Source organism: Muntiacus reevesi, chromosome 2 (assembly GCF_963930625.1).
Source record: "Muntiacus reevesi chromosome 2, mMunRee1.1, whole genome shotgun sequence".
In the NCBI taxonomy this organism is placed as follows: domain Eukaryota; kingdom Metazoa; phylum Chordata; class Mammalia; order Artiodactyla; family Cervidae; genus Muntiacus; species Muntiacus reevesi.
The window spans coordinates 242,045,053-242,068,460 of NC_089250.1; the positions used below are offsets into that span (position 1 = coordinate 242,045,053).

At 39.2% G+C, this 23,408-nt stretch overlaps 1 pseudogene; it reads right to left on the reverse strand.

The window, feature by feature from the left end:
- Positions 1 to 320: 320 nt before the first annotated feature.
- On the reverse strand, positions 321 to 22,966 carry LOC136157454 (sentrin-specific protease 8-like; annotated as a pseudogene).
- Positions 22,967 to 23,408: the final 442 nt, after the last annotated feature.

The window sequence follows — 23,408 nt, forward strand, 5'->3', positions numbered from 1 at the left end:
CTTCTATGTTTCACATATTCTTAATTTGTTTTACAGATCAATCTTTTTTCTTTGGAATAAACCAATGTAGATAAGGGAGCCCAAAAGGGAATTAATCAGTTTTGGTGCATATTTTGAAGACATCATCACAGAACATATTGCACTGAAGTTAGGGTTAAAGTGAAACTTTCCATTAGGATAATGCAGAGGACAACATTCTCTCAGGAGAAAGTAAGCTTTCTAAGCTTTCCCTCTCCCAGGCATCGTTCCGCAGGCACTGAGAGCGGTACATGGGGACAAACAGAAAGAAGAGACTTCAAAAGTCAAATATATTTCAACAGCTAATTTTTAGCAAGTCTGGCAATGAGATCCTTCCATTCTTCTCTCTTCTTTCTGATGTGTAGGAGTGGGTAGCTGCCATAATGATTCTGGCTGTGGTCTAGAGAAGTTCTGACACAAGGCCTCAGTGTTACATATCATCTACATCCCAAAGTCATATCTGCTTTGTTGAGCTGGGGCTTTCTCTTCCACAATGGCCAGTTTGTTTCCTTTTCTGCCTAAGAAAGCCTCTAGTTTCTCTGCTACCTGCTTTGCATGGGACGAGTTGCTACTACCATAAGAATCATAATGAAAAAGCCATTTTTTATCCTCTAGATAAACCAACAAGCTCCTGTGGTTTCTCCCAGCTGTGTGGTTGGAATTATTGATGACCAAATATATAACTCCCTTATTGGGTAGGTTCAAGGGTTCAAGGAACATGGCAATCTCTGCTGGGTTGCCAGTGCACTTGATGAACTGAGTAACTTCGGGACTGATGAAGCAGACATGGTCAGAGCAGTCATGAAATTGACTGTTGGTAAGGTACTCAAAGGCAAACCCAATAACATGGTCATTGAACCAGCTTGGAGGATCCAGTAATGAGACATCTGATTGCCGCAGTAGACTGTCCGTGTGACTCAAGACTCCTGGGTCCACCTTGTACCAACCAGCGTTGCTCAGAAATTCCAGAAGCTGCTTCAGGCCCTCACCACCCCTACCAGCCTCCAAGCAGCTCTTCACTGGCCAGAAAAGCCCATTTTAGTGGGAAAATATATACGCACACACATTATCTTGATAAAATTTGTTGTAAATAAATAGAAAAGGTAGATATTTCATTGTCAAGACATCCAAGGATGGTTTCATACTCTTTTTCTATCTAAGCTACATTTATATATGTGTGTGTGTATATATGTGTATATATATATATATATATATATATTTACTTATTTATTTGACTGCTCTGGATCTCTGTTGCTGCACATGGGATCTTCAATATTTGTTGCAACATGAGAACTCTTAGTTGTGGCAAGTGGGATCTAGTTCCCTGACCAGGGGACCACAACCCACTGCATCAGGAGTGCAGAGTTTTGGGTACTGGACTGCAGAGAAGTCTCTAAGCTGCATTTCAGAAGTATAGTCACTGTTAGGCAGTAAGAGAGATATGAAGTGGCATCTCTGCAACCAGAAGCTGCATAGACACATACATTGGGAGCTTTTAGATGGTGATGATGACTGAGCTGAGTCAAAAAAGACAATTGGAATTAGCTGGAATTGGAATTAGGTAAAGTAGAAATTTGAGAGGAAAGATTAAGCATAATGGTAATGAAGGCAATGTGTATAGTCCATTATTAATAATAGTTAGATTAACAGGACACGCTATGGCTGGAGTTAAGATAGAGGAACTTTGCCTGGTCTGGTAGTGTTTGCAAACCATGAGAAAGAGCTTGTCTTTGACTTGGGTGGTGTGGAACACTGTACCAAACAAAAAGATTTTCAGAAGGTTTGTTGGCCATGGATGTTAATATACCAAGTCATAAATACACACACTCACATACACACACAAAATCTCTGCCCAGTGATTTAAAGATTTTCTAGTCTTATTGAAGTACAAATCATTTCAATATTGATTCACTTCTTAAGGAAAAATAAGGCATGCTAAAGAACTTGGGATAATGCAAAATGCAATTGCTGGCATGTTCACAGGAAAATGAGAAAGGAAAATTGAAAGTTGTTCAGTTGTGTCTGACTCTTTGAGACCCCATGGACTAAGTCCATGGAGTTCTCCATGCCAGAACACTGGAGTGGGTAGCCTTTCCCTTTTCCAGGGGATCTTCCCAACCCAGAGGTTGAACCCAGGTCTCCCACAATGCAGGTGGATTCTTTATCAGCTGAGCCATAAAGGAAGCCCAGAGATGGGGAAAGTGAGGCACAGTTGAGATCTGGCCAAAATTCTGTGACTGGATATGATGACAGGTGAACCAGCACAGCACATGGGATAATGTGTATCTTAATAAGGAATTTTATCACTTCTTGAAGGAGGAGGTGTTTCAGAGGCAGGAGGGGAGATAACCAACAATTTGCATGGAAGGGTATAACAAAAGTTTGGTTTTGAATTATAGAAAGTATGCCCAGTCTGTCCCCTACCAGAAAGTCTGGAGAATGAGTAGCCTGATAATTGACTTGAAGCAGGAAGTGCTATTGAAAAAGTATCTGAGAGATAATTCCCTGGCAACCCAGTGGTTAAGACTCCATGCTTTCATTGTAGAGTGCCTGGGTGCAGTCCCGGGTCTGGGAATAAAAATCCTACATGCCTACGGCAGAGCCAAGGAAATAAAAAGTTTATGCCAGGCTAAGGGACCAATATAAAGATCTTGCCTTAATCCAGCTATTGTTCCTCCCTCTCTCGCCAAGGGAGAGATATTCTAATGGGAAGCATGGTGTCATATTCTTAATATTGCCGAGAAAATGCTTACTACAGAACTTTGGCAAATGAGGATGAGGAGTATAGTTCAGCCTTGAGGCGAACGGTGGGTTAGCATTTTTCTGAATTAAAAGCTGGAGTTAAACTCAATTCTCTGTGGACCTTGAAGTGACTGCATAGACAGTGCACAGGCTGGAGGAAGACAGGAGGGTGTAGAGATGAGACAGAGGTTTGATGGCTGTTTCTGATCTAAGATAATACAGGTGAGAGACAGTACAGCTCCAGGTAAAGCGACACTGGGTGAACAAACAACAAATCAACAAGATCTTATGAAAACTGTGAATACATATAGAGGCAGAGAGAATAGCATAATAAATTCCAGGGTACTTAACATGGACCTCAGCAGTTATTAAAATAAGGCAAATAAAATTTCATCTATGCATCAAGCCCTAAATAATTACTATAATGAAGATCCACAGCATTCTATCAATGCATCTGTAAGCTCTTCAGTTTGTATATCTAAGAAATAACACCCCCAGCCCCCATTTTATAAGCTTTTGATCTCTTAGAATTCTGATCCAAATAAAATAGCCTGGTCCTTAGGATAAGGGTGGGATGTCCCTGTAACTTTTTCCTTCTCTTACCTACATACACACAGGCAGGACATCCAGTAACGCACTATCCATGGGGTTTGCTGTTTTAGCTTCACCTGAAAGAACTTTAAATCAGTATCCAAGTGTCACCTTCAAATGGCAATGCTGCAAAGAAACATAGGAGCTTAAAGGGAAAAAATTTTTTTCAGAATAATTTACAGGGATTTACATACTTTTACAGGAGTGAAAAATTAGCCCCAGTGTATTATCTTAAAATTCAAACCAAAACAAAGCAAATTTTCAGTTCTCAATCCTGTAAGATTTTCTTCAGTCCAATATCACAAGCAGGATATTGCCTTTCTCACAGCTAGAGTGGATGAGGAGGAGGGGACATTGGGGAGGCCAGCAGGGAAGTGAAATCTGATGGTCAGGTATCAGGCTTGTAGCTTGATTTTATTGATGACAGAGCAAATTTAGACACAGAACAACCTCAGATCTCATACCTAAAAGTCTGTTTATGAACAATTGAAACAGTTCAGAGAAGTAATAGACATTCATTATTTTGGCAGTTCACATAACTGTTATTGTAGGGATAATAATATCAGTATTTCTCACAGATTTGTAGTCGTTTATAACATTTTTTCATATTTTAAAACAAATCATTCATGACATTAAATGATGATCAAATAATTGATTGATTTGATTACAGCTTGATTACAAAGTTAGAATTTTCAGTATTTTAAATACAGTCTGGTTGTATTTTAGTAATATTCACAGTGTGTTTTGGAGAGACTTTAATAACAATGAGGGACACACCTGTTCTCCTTGATATCAGCCAGAGTAGATTAACCTTTCTAAGTAAAACAATCTTTTCTGAGAACTTTCCTATGCCATCTCACTTAAGCCTCACTCATCCCAATGAGGTGGATTAACTATCTACTTGCAGAGGTAAAACCACTGGCCAAGCTGTCTAATATCACATAGTGAGTCCTGCCTTTTCATCTCCATTGAATTGTCTCTCTTTCTGTCAATTTGCACTTACTTCTGTGTATCAGAGTTTCCCATATGTCATTTCTTCTAGGGGAATAATCATCCCTCTTTGCCTTAATAAATCCTAGTCATCTTTCAGGTATGGATTGACTTTCAGATCACTTCTTTTTATTATTATTATTTTTTTTTTAAGACTAGTCAAGTGCAGTAGTGAGAAGGGGGGAAGAATAGAACGAGGAGTTCGATCTGTAACTGACTGTGAACAATAATTGAGATAACTCACTACCTTCGGACCAGCCCCAGATCACTTCTTTTGAGAGTACCCCCTGGCTCCCTTTCTCCCAGGCTATTAGGTACAAACTCGCCATGCTTTTTTAGTGGCAGTGGTTTTATTTATCATGCTCCTATGTGTTTGTGCTCAGTGGTCTTTGACGCTTTGCCACCCCATGATCTGTAGCCCTCCAGGCTGCTCTGTCCATGCGATTCTCCAGGCATGAATCCTGGAGTGGGTTGCCATTTCCTTCTCCAGGAGATCTTCCTGGTCCAGGGATCAAACCTGAGTCTCCTACATCGGCAGGGGGATTCTTTACCTCTGAGCCACCCGGAAATGTTCATGCTGCGCTGGGCTTAGTCGCTCAGTCGTGTCCGACTCTGCAACCCCAGGGACTGCAGCCCGCCAGGCTCCTCTCTCCAGCGGGCTTTTCCAGGCAAGAATACTGGAGTGGGTTGCCAAGCCCTCCTCCAGGGGATCTTCCCAACCCAGGGATCGAACCCAGGTCTCCAGCATTGCAGATTCTTTACTGACTGAAACACCAGGGAATCAAGCCAGAGTCTCCTGCAATGCAAGTGGATTCTTTTCCAGTTGAGTCCCTGGGAATGTTCATATTAAGCAATAAAGTCTTACAATTCTCTTCTAATTAGCCAAAATGGTTTAATTAACACTACATTTTCTGGGTAAAAATACAGACACTCAGCCAACAGGTTCCTCTAAGATGCCACTTGCTGCTACAATTTGCATTGTAATTTGTTTATTCAAATATGTTGTTTCCAACCCTATTTATTTCATTTGTATTTTTCATTGCAATTATTTATTGTGTTTCATTGTGTTTATGCAATATTTAATTAGGGTGAGGAAAGGAAGAATTGCCACATTTATGAAAACAAAATGGAATATTTCATAAAGACACAATAAAGACTGTAGCAAAAAAAAAAAAGTGCTCCTACTTTAGGTGAGGAAGAAACAATAAAGAGTGGGAGAAATTCCAAACAGATGCTGCACTTATTTTACAAGAATAAGTTCTCATATCTCTACTAAAATTGAAATCGTAAATTGGACAGGATAAATTATATGTGAGAATCATGCAATAAAGACAAGTTTGAATTCTAATCAATAAGAACATATTCTGATAAAAAATATTCTCTTTACATTGAAAGACTGATGAGTGTAAATTTATATGTTTAAGTTAAGGTTTTTAAGTTTTGAATACTGATTTTGATTCCCAGTTTGTTTATAGTTATGCTGGCCATATCATCAACAAAACACTTAGGATTATTCCATTCATAAGAATTTAGTGAAAGGACATTTGCAGAGATGTGAGCCAGTTCACAATGGATAATGAACCATCTAACTTCTGTCAGCCAAATGCCAGTCCCATTTCTAGACCTAAAAAGAAAAAGGATCAAGTCATGTTACTAGAACCAGGCATGATCTGGAACCTTGAAAAAGAAGTTGCTTACAAGGAACTATGACAGTAAGTGAAGGAATATATCCTTTTCTGGATCCACAACCAAAAAAAAAAAAAAAAAAAGATGGAAAAGAAAGTTTAAAAAGACTTCTCTTCCTTCTGGCTGTTCTGTCTTGAATGGTGCCTCACACTGGCCCAAATTCAGCTGGTGTCCAGAGGAGACTGAATGATGAAGACTAACAGTTTTCAGCCTCCCAGGGTTCATAGCAAGGCAGAAAGCGTTAAAAATGGATGTTGGTAATAGGATAACCAATCCACTGACCAAGAACCAGATCCTATTGTAATGAGCAAGTAGGTTTCCACCAGCTTTATTTACCATTTACATTCTCTTTTAGATTGTAAGCTTAGTAAAAGGAAAAACATGTCCATTTTGTTATGTTCTATAGCCAGCAGTAATAAATAGCAGCAGTCAATACCTGTCATAGCTTGGACAATGAATCAATGTTAGTTGAGTTACCGATGACTTTAATATATATATATATTTGGCTGCTCTAGGTCTTAGTTGTGACATGAGGGATCTTTAGTTCTTGCAGGTGAACTCTTCGTCGCAGTATGTGGGGTCTTGTTCCCTGACCAGGGATCGAACACAGGTCCCCTGCTTTGGGAGCATGGAGTCTTAGACACTGGACCACCGGGGAAGTCCCTTACTGATGTTTTAGGAGAAAGAGCAGTTCGACTTTAAGACTGACTTGACTTAAATGCAAGATCACTATATGACTTGGTGACAAGGCACTGGTTTAAGAGATTGGATTTTGCGCTTCCATTTAGTTTCCACAAACACTGAAACAGTGATCTGCTAGATTTGGTTCTGATCGCTAGAAGCTTGTGCTGGATTTGAACGAGTTATTCAGACAGAAGAAGCACCGTAGCCAAGGCTTTCAGCTGTGTGGCTCCTTCAGTAGAAACATTAACTTAATTAGTTCTCAAGACAACACTACATCTTTTATTGTTCAGCATTTTTTTTCTTTCTTCTTCTACAACCTTGTGCTAATTTATTTCACCATGTTCACAGAATAGCTCCAAAAAGTAAATTATATACTCTCACCATGCAGTTGATTTATAATCCTTTCCTGGAAGAAAACAACTCATGTAAAACTCTGAGAATTAGGTATTCCTCTGTTGTTTCTCTCAATTTATTTTATTTTCTCCCTTTTGTAATAGCACTTTGCCTTTTTGCATACATATCTTTGTAAGCATTAAGACCTAAAAAAGTACTTTTATGCCTCAGATTAGGTAGAAAGTTGAGAAACATAATAAATATACTGGGAAAAAAAGTAGGATGAGTTGGGAGACAGATCTTACTAGATGTAGACTTAGTAGATGTAGACCTATCTTAAAGATACCTTAGACAGGTCTTGCGCCAGTTCATTATTTTAAAGTTGCTGAGGACTAAACAGGAGAATTGCTTTGAATATGATAACACAGAACCAATAAAGAAAATTCATTCTCTCTCTGGCATATTATATAGACAGGATTTCAAGATTCTTCCTATTTGGGTTCCTCCATTTCCAGACCTAATTCTCAGAACATTAACAAAGGTCCCGGGATGGTATTTTGTTTGACAAGATGTTATCTCACTGTAATGTGGAAATTTGAAACCAGTTTGTTTCAGTCTCAGATTATTGTAATCATCTTTTTCTATACCATCTTTCACTTCATATTTTGTATTATTTGTATACCTCTTTAATTTCCCCAGGAGACTGAATTCCCAGAAAGCAAGGATTATGTTTAAAGATTTCTGTCGCCTGCACAGTGGGCAAAATACTCAGTACAAGGTGCCAAACACATAGCATTTTGTGGAAAAAAACAAACCACAGAGAAACATATATCCTTGGTCCTTACCCAAGGATATTTTCACTCAGTTTTTTTCACTGAGTTTTTTTGAGCACCTTTTTACAAACCAAATGGTGTTTCTCACTACATATTAAAAGGAAAATATCTAAAGCAAATATGAAATAATTTTGTTTCCGTCACTTACACTGTGCTTTATTAAACGAGGCAAATGTTAAAACAATTAACACATGGAAACCAAAACCTCAACCACATTAAGCTCAAATGCTATTTCCACAAAATTAAATAAGTCAAAATAGTCATGACTTCTTTTCAATTCCACAGATTAGATCAGGGAGTTCTGACTCCCCTTTGTTCCTCCACATTGTGTTCAGAGCTCTAGAAACACGTGTTTACAAATTGTTCTTTTGTATTTTCTACTTATCTAAACCCCCCAGATGGGAGTTTGAGAACAGAATTACAGGAAACCAACTTAATTCTGACAGTTTAACTTGCAACTAAGTGAGTGCTCAGTAGCTTGAGAGGGAAGACTCTGACTGCACAGGGGAAGCAGAGGTGATCACTGTCAGTGGTAACAAGCCCGGTAGGGGGATCAAAGAGGGGGAAGACAGACACGCGCGGACACCCGCACCATGAGATGGGGTAGCGGCAGTGGGTGTGGGAAGTCAGGAGCCCTGGACACACCTGGATCCAGGGAGTCAGTGTATGCCACTGAGGGATGGATGGGGGCGAGGAGGGGTTGGTTGTCAAAGGTGTTAGAAACCAAGCTTCTCTACCCGAAATTATGAAACTATCAAGTTCTTAACTGTGATACTAGATTCTGGGTAATGGACTCTATGAAACATTCAGTTTTCCCACATTATAGCTACTTAATAAGTCAAACATTTTCATTTCTTTATGTATTTATTTAGTGTTTCATGGGGTCTCCCCTGCTGCGCTCACCTTTCTGCACTCACTGCACTTGGCTTTCTTTAGTTGTGCCAAGTGGGGGCTTCTCTCCAACTGTGGTACCTGGATGTCTCCTTGCTGTGGCTTCTAATTGCAGAGCACAGGCTCTAGAACATGCAGGCTTCAGTTTTTCAAGCTCATGGGCTCAGTTGCCCCTTGTCACAGGGGATATTATTTCTTGGACAAGGGATCAAACCCATGTCCCCTGCATTCATTGACAGATGAACTCTTAACCACTGGACCACCAAGGAAGTCCCTCAAACTATTTTTTAAATTAATAAACACACACACATTCTTCTGCACACGTACAGGCATTTAGCAACACATATCTAGCACTTGCTATGTGCCTTTCATGGTCCAAAACATGCCACAACTATAAACCTATTTAATCCTCCAAACACTTGCAAGGTAGTAACTATTATTATTGTTTTAGAGGCGAGGAGACTGAGGCATCCCAGGAGACTGAGGCATATAATTTGGAAATAGCAGAACCAGATTTTGAATCTGAAACGTCTAGCTCCAGATTTACACGGCTGCAGTTTACACAGACTTCCTCTTGCGGCATAATACAATCTTTCACAAAATATTGAGCACATGCTTTGAGCCACAATCTATTGTTCCACCAGGATACCAACAATGAAGCACTCAAAAATCTACCTATCATGGTACTTACATTCTGGTGGCCAAGACAAGGATAGATAAGTGAACCAAAGGAAGAAATGATTTCAGATGAAATATCAAAATCAACAGAAAATAAAAGACAGTAAGTAAGGATGGCTTTGAGGATATGGTTTATTTATGAATTGATGCACAACCATCCTTATGAGGAAGAACATTCCAGACAGAGAATTTATGCTTGTTCTAGGAATGGAGAACTTTGTGCCTGGAGTACGAGAAAGAGTAGAAGGAGTTAATATGGAAACGGTGTTCATCTAGTGCGTCCTATTAAGGAGTTAAATAATGTTGTCCATGAACCTAGTAGCGGGGAGATAGCAGATGAAAATGCTATTTGCCACTCTTAGCTTTTGCATGAATGCTCACTCTTCATCAGTTTCCAGTGATTGAGATTTTGTATTTACAGAATGCTTATTAGTATAGTTATTTATTTTTTGGCTGGCTTAACCTGTTGTCTGATTTGATATTATGATATTTTATGTGGGGAAAAAAAAATTTCTCCCCATCTAAACAGCAATGCCCAGATCAACTTCCAAGTGCAAAACTAAGACACAGACTCTGAAGTCCGTGTTCCTATCTCCAGATTACTAATTAAAATGAGGGCAGTATTGGTAATGGAATGGAAGAATTAACTATTTGGAAAGAACATAATGGAGTTTTCACTCAGGGAGCATCATTAAATGATTTTATTCTTCAAAAAAGTGCATCTTTATCTGCATAGTTTGTAGGTACTTCTATTTATTTAAATCAGATTAAATTTTGCTGAACAAAATAATTGTTCAGAACAATTATCAAAGAATTAACTTAGTAGTTGAAAGGAGTAATGATTTTAAATTTTATTAAAAGATTCTAATGCATAGTATGACTTTAAAATCTATGTTTCTCATATTAAACTCTGCATTCTATGGTTTGGCTTATTGTAGCCGCTATGGAACGGATATTCTTCAACTTATGATTTTCCTCATAAAAATGATATTCCATTTCTTGTGAGAAATATGTATTTTATATATTGCATAAAATTCAAGGTTGAATATCTTTAAAACAAGGAGGAATAAGGTTAAAAGCCAACTAACACTTTTACAGATGAGGATGATCAATTCTTAACAGTAAAATCCATTTTAGAGAAAGTAATTGAGTTTGGAAAAGCAGTGACCTTTGTGTCAGGAAATTTGAGTTTTAGACTGTGCTTTATAAACTCTACACAATATAATCATTTTATAATCAGCAAAATAAAAATTTTCAACAAAATGATGCTTACTTAAAATTTAGCCAAGCAACTTATTGATTAACAGATTTCAAAAATATTCCAATAAGCCATGCTTCATTTTTTCAGACCTGTTTCCCGTTAGATTGCAAGTGGCAGACATCATGCCCATCTTTGTTGAATCCTCAGGTTCTAACACATAGTAGCTACTCAATAAATGTGCTAGGGGTATTTATTAAATAAATGTAGAAGTATGAACAGATGAATATGTAAATTAATAAAGAAAGGAAAAATAAAAACTAAAAAAAGCCACTATTTTTAGGAGACATGTTAATTGATTGTAATTAGTCAATAACTCAATAGGTTTTGTGTCCAAAACATAAGCTATTAGTTTCTGTATTTTCCAAAAGACTTCTAAATGCTACTTAAAAAAAAAAACAAAGCTTAAAAAAAATGACAAAATTTAACAGTTGAAAAAAAGATTTCTAAATGCTATGTTTAAGATATTTTAATCTAAAGATTTAATGATCTAATGAAATACTTTATATGGAAACCTTTTTATAAGCTAAGGAACATGCAGAAATGAGTTGTGTTCAGTTGCTAGGTCTTGCGGAACTCTTGGCGACCACATAGACTGCAGTACACCAGGCTCCTCTGTCCTCCGCTGTCTCCTGGAGTTTGCTCAAGTTCATGTCCTTTGAGTCAGTGATGCTTTCTAAACATCTCCTCCTCTGCCACCCCCTTCTCCTCCTGCCCGCAATCTTTTCTAGCATCAGGGTCTTTGCCAATGAGTGGACTCTTCATATCGCAGAGTCAAAGTATTGGAGCTTCAGTTTCAGCATCAGTCCTTCCACTGAGTATTCAGAGTTGATTTCCTTTAGGATTGACTAGTTTTATCTCCTTGCCGTCCAAGGGCCTCTTCATGAGTCTTATCCAGCACCACAATTTTAAAGCATCAATTCTTTGGCACTCAGCATTCTTTATGGACCAACTCTTACATCCATACACGACTACTGGAAAAACCATAGCACTGACTGTATGGACCTTTGTCAGCAAAGTGATGTAAAAATGAGTAGCCAGTAACAAGATGACCAATGTGTCAAAGTCTGCCTTTTTCTTCCAGGTCTGCCTTCCACCCTTCTTCCCAGTTATCTTAATGCCACAAGAACCACCTGTGTGTACCAGAGTTTCTCTGTTCTTTTGCTTTTATTTGTATTAATAACAGGTTATAGAACCTGCATCAGGGGAACAAAGTCAGAAAGTATATCTCTCTGGCTTATTTTTGCAGAGTCCACTACAGATAAACTTTCTTGAAAATGCCCTATTTTGAGATTTTTTTTTCCCTGAAACCCTGAGTGATGATCTACCCAAACCCTCCAAACCAGTAATCCTACTTGCCTTTCCCACCTTAATCTCTCTAGAAAATGCCAGTGGAGGAAATCTAATAAACTAAAAATTCTGGACCAATCATTCATCATTTTAATGATAAGAAATCTTAGGCTTAGATAAATTAAAAGTACATTATCTCACTTCAGTGTACATTTCCTAAGGGTCAAGGATTTGGTTAAGATCTTCACTTTACTGATGGAGTTTGGGAGTGTATATAGTTAAAAAAAAAATTGGGGCTCCAAAATCACTGCAGATGATGACTGCAGCCATGAAATTAAAAAATGCTTGCTCCTTGGAAGACAAGCTATGACCAACCTAGACAGCATATTAAAAAGCAGAGACATTACTTTGCCAACAAAGGTCTGTCTAGTCAAAGGTTGTCTAGCCTTTCCCAGTAGTCATGTATGGATGTGAGAGTTTCTGTATAAGAAAGCTGAGTGCCAAAAAATTGATGCTTTTGAACTGTGGTTTTGGAGAAGACTCTTGAGAGTCCCTTGGACTGCAAAGAGATCAAACCAGTCCATCCTAAAGGAAATTAGTCCTGAATATTCACTGGCAGAACTGATGCTGAAGCTGAAGCACCAATACTTTGGCCACCTCATTCACAGAACCAACTCATTGGAAAAGACCCTAATGATGGGAACAATTGAAGGTGGGAGGAGAAGGGGATGACAGAGGATGAGATGGTTGGATGGCATCACCGACTTGATGGACGTGAGTTTGAGTAAGCTCCAGGAATTGGTGATCGACAGGGAAGCCTGGCGTGCTGCAGTCCATGGGGCCACAAAGAATTGGACACGACTGAGCAAGTGAACTAAACTGATGGTTTTAAAAAAAATTAGTTTTATTTTATTTTTTCACTTAATCCTAAAAAAAAGTCACTGAGATTTTTTACAAAAATAGGCCCTTTATTTTATTAGATCATTGGATTCTACATAGGCAAAAGAGGTTCAGTGATTGTTACAAACTGGATGTTTGTATCTTTCCAAAATATGTTTGATGGAACCCTAATTCTCAAAGTGATGGTGTTTGTAGGTAGGATGTTGGGGAGGTAATTAAATTTAAATGCAGTCATAAACATGGGGTTTCTATCCTGGGGTTAGTCTCCTTATAAGTTGAGAAAGAGACTAATGCTCATTCTCTCTCTGCTACATGGTGTCACAGGGAAAAGGCAGTGGGGGGAAGAGGTGGTCCATTCAAAAGAGGTTTTAAAGAGAGTTTAATGGAGCGTCAGAGTACAAAATAAGTGACAGTAAAAAAGCATGTTGGGAAACAGCCACTGCAAAACTGTAGCTAAGAATGGAGAGAAACAGAGGGCTAGAGAACCTGTGCATTAGGCAGTAATCCTTCTCCAGAACACGTAGCAGGAAGAGGAAAAATGAGAGTACCTTTGGAGGGTCCACAGAGAATACTTAAGAAAGAACACATGTGTGATTTAAGGTTTGGAAAATGTGATGGTTAACTTTATGAGTCAGCCTGACTGGGCCAAGGGGTGCCCAGAGAGCTGGTTAAGAATTATTTCTGGGTGTGTCTGGGGAGGGTGTTGCTGGAAAAGATTAGCATTTGAGTCTTAGATGGAGTCAAGCAGATTGCTCTCAAATTTGCCAGGACCTCGTTCAATCCATTGAGGCCTTGAAGGGAAGGAAAAGGCAGAGAGAGAGTGAGTTAGCTGCTTCTTGACTATTTGACTTGGGAGATCAGTCTTCCTCCCGGCCACTGACCAGGATTTACCCTTTTGGTTGTCTAGCCTTAACCAGGTTAAGCTAGGACTCATACAATTGTTCTTCCTTATTCTCTGTTCTTGGGGTTGGAACTATATAGATATGCTACCTGCTTTCCTGGGCCTCCAGCTTGCAGACAACAGACTGTGGGACTTCTCAGCCTCCACAGGCACATGAACTGATTCTTTGTTATGAATCCCTTTCTCTATGGATAGAGATATAATCTGTGCTCAGTTGCTCAGATCTGTCTGACTCTTTGCCACCCAATGGACTGTAGCTCACAGGGCTTCTTTGCTCATGGAATTTTCCAGGCCAGGATACTAGGGCAGGTTGCCCTTTCCTACTCTAGGGGAACTTCCCTGCCCAGGGATCAAACCCAGATCTCTTATATTGACAGGCAGATTCTTTACCACTGAGCTACCTGAGAAACCCTAGATATAGATGATACAGATATAGATATACAGAGATCTGTGTGACCAGGGGAAGTCACCCTGTGGCTATGGGGAAGGCAGTCCAAGCACAGTTTGCATATTGGCATCACCCAGGGTGAGCTTGTCAAAGGAGGACTCTGCCATCCAGTTTCTGGAACGCCCATCTTAGGCAGGTTGGTGAGATGGCCACCCAACTCCGATTTCGCCTGGTTGTGCCAGCAGTGACTGCTCCAGAAGCCACACCTGGGGGTGTTGTTCTTGGGGGCCAGTTGGTGCAGATCCAGCAGGCTCAGGTTCATGCACTTCTCCTGATGGAAGACACACCCCATTGCCTCAGGCTGATCTCCTAATCTTTGTGGTTTGCCTTCTTGATGTCATAGAAGTAGATGGGGCCACGGGGTTGGTTTTGCAGCCCCATTAGCTTCTCTGAGGGCTCCCACTTCTTAGGCAACTGGTGCAGGAAATATTGAGCAAAGAAATGGGCCGTGGACAGGTACAGGTAGGAGGCATAGCATTCCAGGTGGGTTGATGGCAGCCTAGCAACCTGGCTGGCAGTTCTGGCGCGCCTGCTTTGGGGCTACGCAGCTGGTCGTCCAGGCATGGAAGGCTGAAAGGCAGCATGGAAGTAGCAGGACAGGCAGCAGAGAGGCCTCAACGTGCTCCTGGTGGCAGGCAGTTTCCAGGGTACACAGACAGTCAGGGTTGTGTTCTCTCATCTAGAACAAATGGGGCCAGCACCCCCAAAGCGGTGCCTGGTAAATATACTGGACTTTGAAATGATTTTTGGCAAAATAGAGTGAAAGAGTGACACAGAAGCTCCTTTACCAGTACCCTCCCCTAACCTGGATGTATTCGTAGAATTTCCCATTCGGTGAGTAGTATTTTAGCCTCAATTTGTATAGGTGCAACATGGTACCCTTCAGATTTTCAAATTTCACTGCACAAGAGACTCAGTATAGAGATTTTTAAAATCCTAACATCGGGACTTCCATGTTGGTCCAATGGTTAAACATCTGCCTTCTAATGCAGGGGCACAGGTTCGATCCCTGATCGGGAAACTAAGATCCCACATGCCACAGGGCAACTGAGCCTGTGTTCAGCAACTAGAGAAAAACCTGTGCACTGCAACAAAAAATCCCATTCCCACAACAAAGACCCTAGGAGCTGCAGCTTATAGCCAGAAATAAATATAAAAAAAGTTTTTTCAATCCTAAAATCATGATCATACATCAGAGCAGTTAAATCAGATTTCCTCCGAGTGAATGTAAGTATTTCTGAAGTTTCCTAGGTGATCCCAAACATGTTCAAAGTTGGGAATCTGTAGTGTAATGCAATATTTCTCAACCTCAGCACTGATATTTGGGCCACATGATTCTTTGTTGTGGGGGCCTTTCTGGCCATTGGAGGATGCTTTGCAGTATTCCTAGCCTCTACATACTAAATATCCCACATTCCTAGTATCAACCAAAAATGTCTCCAGATACTGTTGGATGTCTTCTGAGGTTAAAACTTACCCCTAGTTGCGAACCAGTGGTGTCATGGATATAAACTCTATTGTAATTAAATCCAGCTCCTGCCCCTGTGGAATTAAGCTCTTCCCCATGAATTAACTATCTCAAAATTTGAGGTACCGTATTAGTTTGCTCATCTGTAATTTGGGAGTACTGTTTTTAAAGTATAGAGCACTTGATAGTATAGTAAGTAGTGTAAATGTTGATTATTACTCTGCATCAAATTTTTAGTGATCATTAAAAGGTCTGTTGATTTTTTTTCCTGGATAATATTTTGAAATGTATACATTTTGATCTTGGCAAAAGAAGAAACAAAAATTTATTCTGAAAATAGGCTGTATTTTAAGATACGAAGACTCCAAAGTTATCGTGAAATCCTGCTCTAAACTGCAAGGATATCCAGCTTAAGACATCACTGTCACAGGAGAGCAATCTCCAGGTCCACTTCAGTTATCACTTACCAGGAAAGTTGTGAAAGCAAAGCATGTCTTTGCCAACCAGTGGTTTTTACACTTGTTGGTCCAGTAGTATATAGACTGCAATAGTACAAACAATAATTGCCACTATTTGAGAGTAAAACCTCTTACAGGATAATCCCAAAACACTCATTTTTCCAAGTTCTCTTGTTGAATAGTATTTAACTATAACTGAGATTTGGTTTTTGTCACCTAGTAATTGTTGGAAGGGTTATTTTAGCAACTTATAAAGCGAAATGGAATAAATACACAGAGAACTGATGCATTTAGGAAAGATATCTTTTTCACCCTTTTTCTCTTAAGACATAGGCCATGCACTCACATAGGGCTGTGACTGCTAATTCAAAGGAGTTCTATTCATTTCAGGTTTCAGAAATGAGAGTTAATTTACTCAAAAATTATATTTGGCAATTACTGATTTTCCTCTGAAGGTGGCCCAGGACCTTCCTCTCATCAGACGTATATTTGGTCTAGCATGCATTTGAATATGACATAGGTTATATTAATTCAGTATCCTTATTATTTATTTATTTAAAATTTTATGGTCATACCATGTGACATGTAGTAGTTCCCTGGTTAGAGATAGAACTCGTGCCCCCAGCATTGGGAGCATGGATTCTTAATTACTGGGCCAGTCCCTCAATATCCATTTTAAAACTTTACTATGTGCACAAGGAAGAGGTGTAATTGGGAAATTCAAAGTGTAAGAAAACCGCAAATGAAGACTCAGAGGTACACATAAAAGGGACATGACAGATGGAAGGAGGTCAGTTTAAAGAAGATAGAAATTGCAGTTTGGACCTTGGACTTGACGTACTTTGTATAAAACTGGTAGTCATCCTGCTTCCTCATTTTATCAAGGATGAAACTTAAGTAGTAAATTTAACCAGTGCAGAGTCTTACTGTACTTTATATAAAGCAGATTTTTTTGAAAATTCATTTTTTGGGGGAAGTCTCCAGTCCACTTCACTTATGGAGGATTTCCATACATATTTGAAAATATGACAGTTTTGATTTGCAGATTTTTACTTTTCTTTTTTATTGTTTCCAGATAGTATGAAATAAGAGAGGTAGAGTGATGTGACAGTTGAAACGTACCTGGGTATTGTCAGGAAGAAAGGAAAGAGGCAGAGAAATAGGAATCTTCCAGTCATAGGTTATGGTAATATTAGTTCACTGTTCTTATAGAGGGAACTGAGTGGGATTTCAAGCCCCTAAATTGCATGCTAAAGCTCTTACTTCCCATATGCATCCTTGTAGTAAATATCTAGGAAATAGAAAGAGCTAAAAACCTAAAAAAATTTGAAGAATGTAACATTGCATAGGGAAATCATTTTATTTATTACTGACTTACTTTATGATGACAAGATTATTTATTCTAGGGCAGATTCCCAGTAAAAGGAAGATCAGCATCTCCCTAAGCAGTTTAAACACGCTAAAAACAAGTATTTTTTTGAAGCATTAACTGTATGTAGTTTTTTGCCGTGCATGGAACAGGGAAAGAAGTGGTCCAACAGAATCACTCTCTTGGGTCTAAGAATACACCTGTGTGTGTGTGTGTGCATTTGTGTATTTCCTTTTTCACAGATATTTTCCCTCTTGAGTCCTGAATTTTACTGTCTCAGACAAGTAAGTATATCACCAACTGTGAAAGTCTGTAAGTCCACTGCAGACATTGGTTGGGTAGCAAGTCACTCTGACAACGCAGAGGAGGAGAGAGACTTAAACTAGATCCCTGAAGGGAAGATAGAAGGAAGGGCTGCCATTTCATTAAAAATAATGATATGGAGAAAGGGAAATACGCTCTGGATTTTAACACTGTATTGGGAGATCCCTAAGATCAACAGAACTATAATTTCCATGCAAAGTAGAAAAAAATTCATATATTTATTTTTAATGTGAAAATAAATATAGATTAGAGTCCGTTTCTAAAGTTCAAAAATTCTTGGTAAGAACTTTACTTTTGAGAGAGGAGGAGACCCTGCGGACTTTTTTTTTTTTTTCAGGGGAAAGATAATATGGGAGAAAGGCAAAAGACAAATGAAAAAATAAATTATTCAACTTCTTTTTTGTGTTTAAAAAAAGAGCTGGGCATGTTGCAGAATCAGGAAAACCAAAATTTATAAAAATGAACACAAGTAAATATCTATTATCTGATTCTTTTAACCTGAGTATTCTCAGCCGACTTGAGTCTTCCTTTTTTGTATTTCCTATTATTATTACTTTAGGAAAGGAAGTGAGAAGTGCTGGGAAGGTTGAAGGGAAAAAAAAAGATTGAGGAAAAGGAAGAAAGAGATAGAAAGTAGGAATGGTGATTGAATTCTATCAGGACACATACAATTCACAGAAGAAAACTCTACTTTTATTTGTTCATTTCTGCAGCACTGTTTCTTAGAGTTGGTGCAGCAGAGCAGTAGCAGGATGACTTTAGAGTCAGACAAACCAGCTGGAATCCTTCCCTCATTTATAAATTAGTTAACACCTACATTCAGTATACTTTTTTCATTCTCCTTCCTAAACACACACACGCGCGCGAATGCACACGCGCACCAATTTACTTTAAAAGTGCTATGAGAAGGTAGAGTTTTATAGAAACTCAGAGAGGTTCACAGAAAAACATGACCTAAGGTTGAAATAAGATTAACATTCAGTGAATACAGAAGTCTCCACAACAGGCTGTTGTTTCAAGTTTATTGTTTATTGTCTGTCTCCTTCATAGAACTGTACCTGGAGAGCTGATGTTATGACTCTTTAGTTCAGTGATGTTATCCAATTGTCTTGAACAATGTCTACGAGAATAAACTAAAAATAAATATTAGTTAAATTAGTGAATGAATGAATAGATGAAGGGATAAATGGAGCATACAATTGAGCACATAATCTTTTTCCTGTTACTGCACTTAAAATCTACAATGGCAGTTTTGTGATACTAATGTGCACATTAGTTTCAATAATTTTAAAGGGAAGGAAGCATGGCCAAGGAAAATGCCTTTCAAGTACAATGTGAAATTGTTTGACTTAGATTCTGGTGAATCCTGAATCTCCATTGCCTATTGACTTTTTTCTTTTTTAAGTTTTATTTTATACTGGAGCATAGTTGATTAAAAATGTTTAGTTTCAGGTGTACAACAAAGTGATTTGGTTATACAAATACATGTACATATTCTTTTTTACACTCTTTTCCCATTTAGGTTGTTACAGAATATGGAGGAGAGTCCCCTGTGCTATATAACAAGGGTCCTTGTTGGTTATCTGTTTTAAATATAGCAGTGTATACATGTTGGCCTCTCCTTGATTTAAGAGCTGAGTAGTCACCCTTCCCCTGTTATCAGCATAAGCTTATTATTTATCTGCAGCTGAAGAGGAGATTCAGCAAGACAGTGGCTTATCTGATGAGTTCAAAACAGTTCTCCTTAGAATGAGCCCATACTTGGTATTGTGGCATGTATCTAACAGACATGGTGCCCTCTGAGTCCTGAAGTCTTTTTAAAAATTTCTTTCTTTGCTTGTTTATTTTTACTGCACTGGGCCTTCCTTGCTGCACGTGGGCTTTCTCTATTTGCTGCAAGCGGCGCTACTTTCTAATTGCCGTGCGCGGGCTCCCCATTGCAGCGGCTTCTGTTGCAGAGAGCATGTCCTCCCGGTGTGTGGACTTCTGTGGTTGCAGCGCAGGGCCTCAGTTGCCCTGAGGTGAAATCTCCCAGAACTAGAGAGCGAACCTGTGTCTCCTGGATTGGCAGGTGGATTCTTAACCACTGGACCACCAGGGAAGTTCCCAAATGAACGTTTTTAGCAAATCACTGCTACTGATTCATGAGAGAGAGCAGGTTTGGGTACCCCTTAAGTGAAGGTATTGAAGGGGAGTAACGAGATCTAGGTCTCTCTGAGTTGTGGCACACATTTCCCAGGGCCCACTGAAAAGAGAGATTAATTAGGCTCCCTTTGGGGAAATTGGGCTTCCTTGATGGCTCAGATGGTAAAGAATTGGCCTGCAATGCAGGAGATCCAGGTTCAGTCCTTGGGTGGAGAAGATCCCCTGGAGAAGGGAATAGCTACCCACTCCAGTATTCTTGCCTGGAGAGCTCTGTGGACAGAGAAGCCTGGCAGGCTATAGTCCATGGAGTCCCAGAGAGATGGACTCAAATGAGGACTGACACTTTCACACTTTCACTTGGAGGAATTTAGGGTTCTTTAAGACTAAATACACAGGAGGTTGGGAATATGGTCTAATCTTAAACCCAGTTTAGGAGAACATTAGCCTGCATCCCTTGAGCCCATGTCTCCAAATGTGAAGTGAAGAATTTTCACTAATGAAGACAGAGGCTTCAAGCAGAGGTCATTTCAAGTCTTCAGGGGGAAGACAGGGGGTGCATTTCCTGGCTCTGCCAGAGAGCTTTTGTTTGTAACATTGTTCCCAGACCTGCTTGACAGTCATCTGCATGTCACACTTACTAGACCCTGCAGGAGGAAACACAAGAGGGAATGCAAACCTCATTATTGAAGGCTCTGTGCTTTGTCAAGATTTGGAAAATGTCAAGGTATTTTTCTTTTCTTCACAATGCTGATGTGTTCTTAATGGAGGCAGTGGATAAGAGAAAGAAAAATTCACACAGAGAACTGTTATCGACCACCCTGATTGGTCAGATCTATTGCCTTCTGTTTTTATGGTCTGAAAGAATGGGAAATGCTTTATGATTAACTGGGTGAGAGAAGGAGAATGTATCTTAATAGAGTTCAAGGCAAATATTTGCCAGACACAAAAATGGGACTAACAGCCCCTGCCCTAACTACCACAAGGATTGCCGTGTGGACTGGGCAATTTAATAAGTGAAACTGAGTTAATTAAGACTTTGACTACTTCAAAAGGTAGAAACATCTCCATCTCTTCTCATCATGAGGAAGAATATTCTGCAACCCTTCTAGGCAAGAGTAGTCACATTGAAGAACAGAAATATGAGAGAGGTGAGGGAGAGAGACTGAAAAATATTTAGGGAGTAAGGCTTCATGTAAACGTTTGAAGGTATTTTGCAAGCACTAAATTAGTAATGATTTATATCACACATTAGTCTCTCTTAACTAGACCTGGGTACCTAAATAATTTCAGTATCTCACTCCCCTGCATTTCAGTGAGATGCTTGTAAAATCATTTTGCCTTAATATGGATAATATGCATGCCAGGAGGGAATTGATTTTCTAACTGTCGTTCACCTTCCATTCAAAATTGTGATGCCTTTCTGATTTTATGGGCCGTGAAGTATTGTTTCCATATCACCTCCTGCCTCTCTCAGCCTCACTTATATTTGGTCTGTGTTCTCTTGCGGATATCAAAGAGTATGGCTCTAAATAAGTTTACCTTCTCTTAGACTTCTAAGGAGAATCCATGTATACATTTCTTAAAACCCTTATTACATAAACCTGCCTCCCCTTTCTTCATTTTGCAACCATCATTTATTGAATATTTATGATATACCAGGCAGCATACTAAAAATTTAGAAAATTATCTCTTTAATTTGGTACAACTCAGGGTAGTGATTATTTTGAGCCCTAACTTACAAATAAGGATGAAACCAAGGGTGGGACGGTTTAAATAAGAACAGTAAGTAGCAGATGGACATGGACTTCCCTGGTAGCTCAGATGGTAAAGAATCCACCTGTGATGCAAGAGACCTGGGTTTGCCTCCTGGGTTGGGAAGATCCACTGAAGAAAGAAATGGCAACCCACTCCAGTATTCTTACATGAAAAAGTCCATGGACAGAGGAGCCTGGTGAACTACAGTCCATGGGGTCGCAGAAAGTTGGACACAAATGAACAACTGAGACTTTCACTTTCAAGTGGCAATTATTGGGTTTTAATTCGTGTCCCTCTGTCTTTACCTTCTTAAACTCCACGGCAAATTTCCTCCTCTTAAAATTCCTTTCATTTAGCATTCCAAAGCCTAATTTCCCACTTGATATACATATTTTTTTCTTATTTCCATAATTCATGGTAACTGGAACTTGAAATTTCATAATTTCCTAAAATAATTACCAAAGTAAATTTATGCATAAATTCATCTTTGGCTATACAAGAGTAATTAGTACCAAAACTTTTCCTTCTAGCCAAAAACCCATAAAACTACTTATTAATTCTCATTATAATTAATGTAAAAATGTGCTGTTACTATTAATGGATGCAATTACATACTGCAGATAATCATAAGCTCTATCATTATACCAATGAAATGTAAAATATTCCTGAAGGAACCAAGAACTTTGTAGCAGCTGAAACATCAGGATGCAGTATTTCAGCAGTTTACTGGAGACCGGAGCAAGGCTTGCAAAAGGTTTGAGAACAAGCTTTGCACAACATCCAGGTGATTTTTTTTTTTTTAAGGTTAAACAGATTGTTGAAACAGGGACATAGACCCAGCACACATAGAGTTAGCTCAAAATGCTCAGGATTCAAAAAAAAGGCATGATGGGAGAATCCATGGTCAAGTGCCTCAGGTGGGCTGCTAATAGATTTCTTTTTAAAATGAACTGACATTAGAGTTTTTTAAAAAATTGTTTTAACCCCAAGTAGCTGCACAAGCACCTGCTTCCTGCTGAGGCATAAACATGCTTTTGTTCAGAAACAGCATCCACGGGCTCTGCTCTCTGATCTCCTTTCCTCCTGGCTTTCCTCCATACCCCACTTCAGATTCTAGCACAGTTCCATTCTGCACAAATGCCACCTCTTCAGAGAGGCCCCCTCTCACTGCTGTCCCTAAACTCTCCTCTCCCGTTACTCTCATTCCATCTAAACTGCCTTTTTATCTTTAAGTCATTGCATTTATTTATTTACTATTATTTCTACACTGACTGTGTAGGGGAGGAAAAAATCATTTTTCCTCTACCCTTGTTACCAAGTAAGGCTTCCCTGCCCAACATGCACAGAAGCCAATACTGTATTACTGGCTTTAGAGAAAAATAAAGCAGGGTCAACTGGCAAGGAGACAGGAGACAGGGCTCAAATCTCTCTGCTTGATCCAGGGTCTGGGGTGAAATTTAAGCGGTTAGGAGAATTTCAAACTTGAAATTTGGTTGGCCAGTTTTGAATAAGTCCATATAAGCTACTGTGTTGCTGGAAATTAGATCTTTCTTATTAAAGAACATCTTGCTTTGTAAAGGGCTCGAGTAGCAACATTTCCATTCTCTGAGTTTTAAGTAGATTGAAATTCGTGGTTCCTGGGTCAT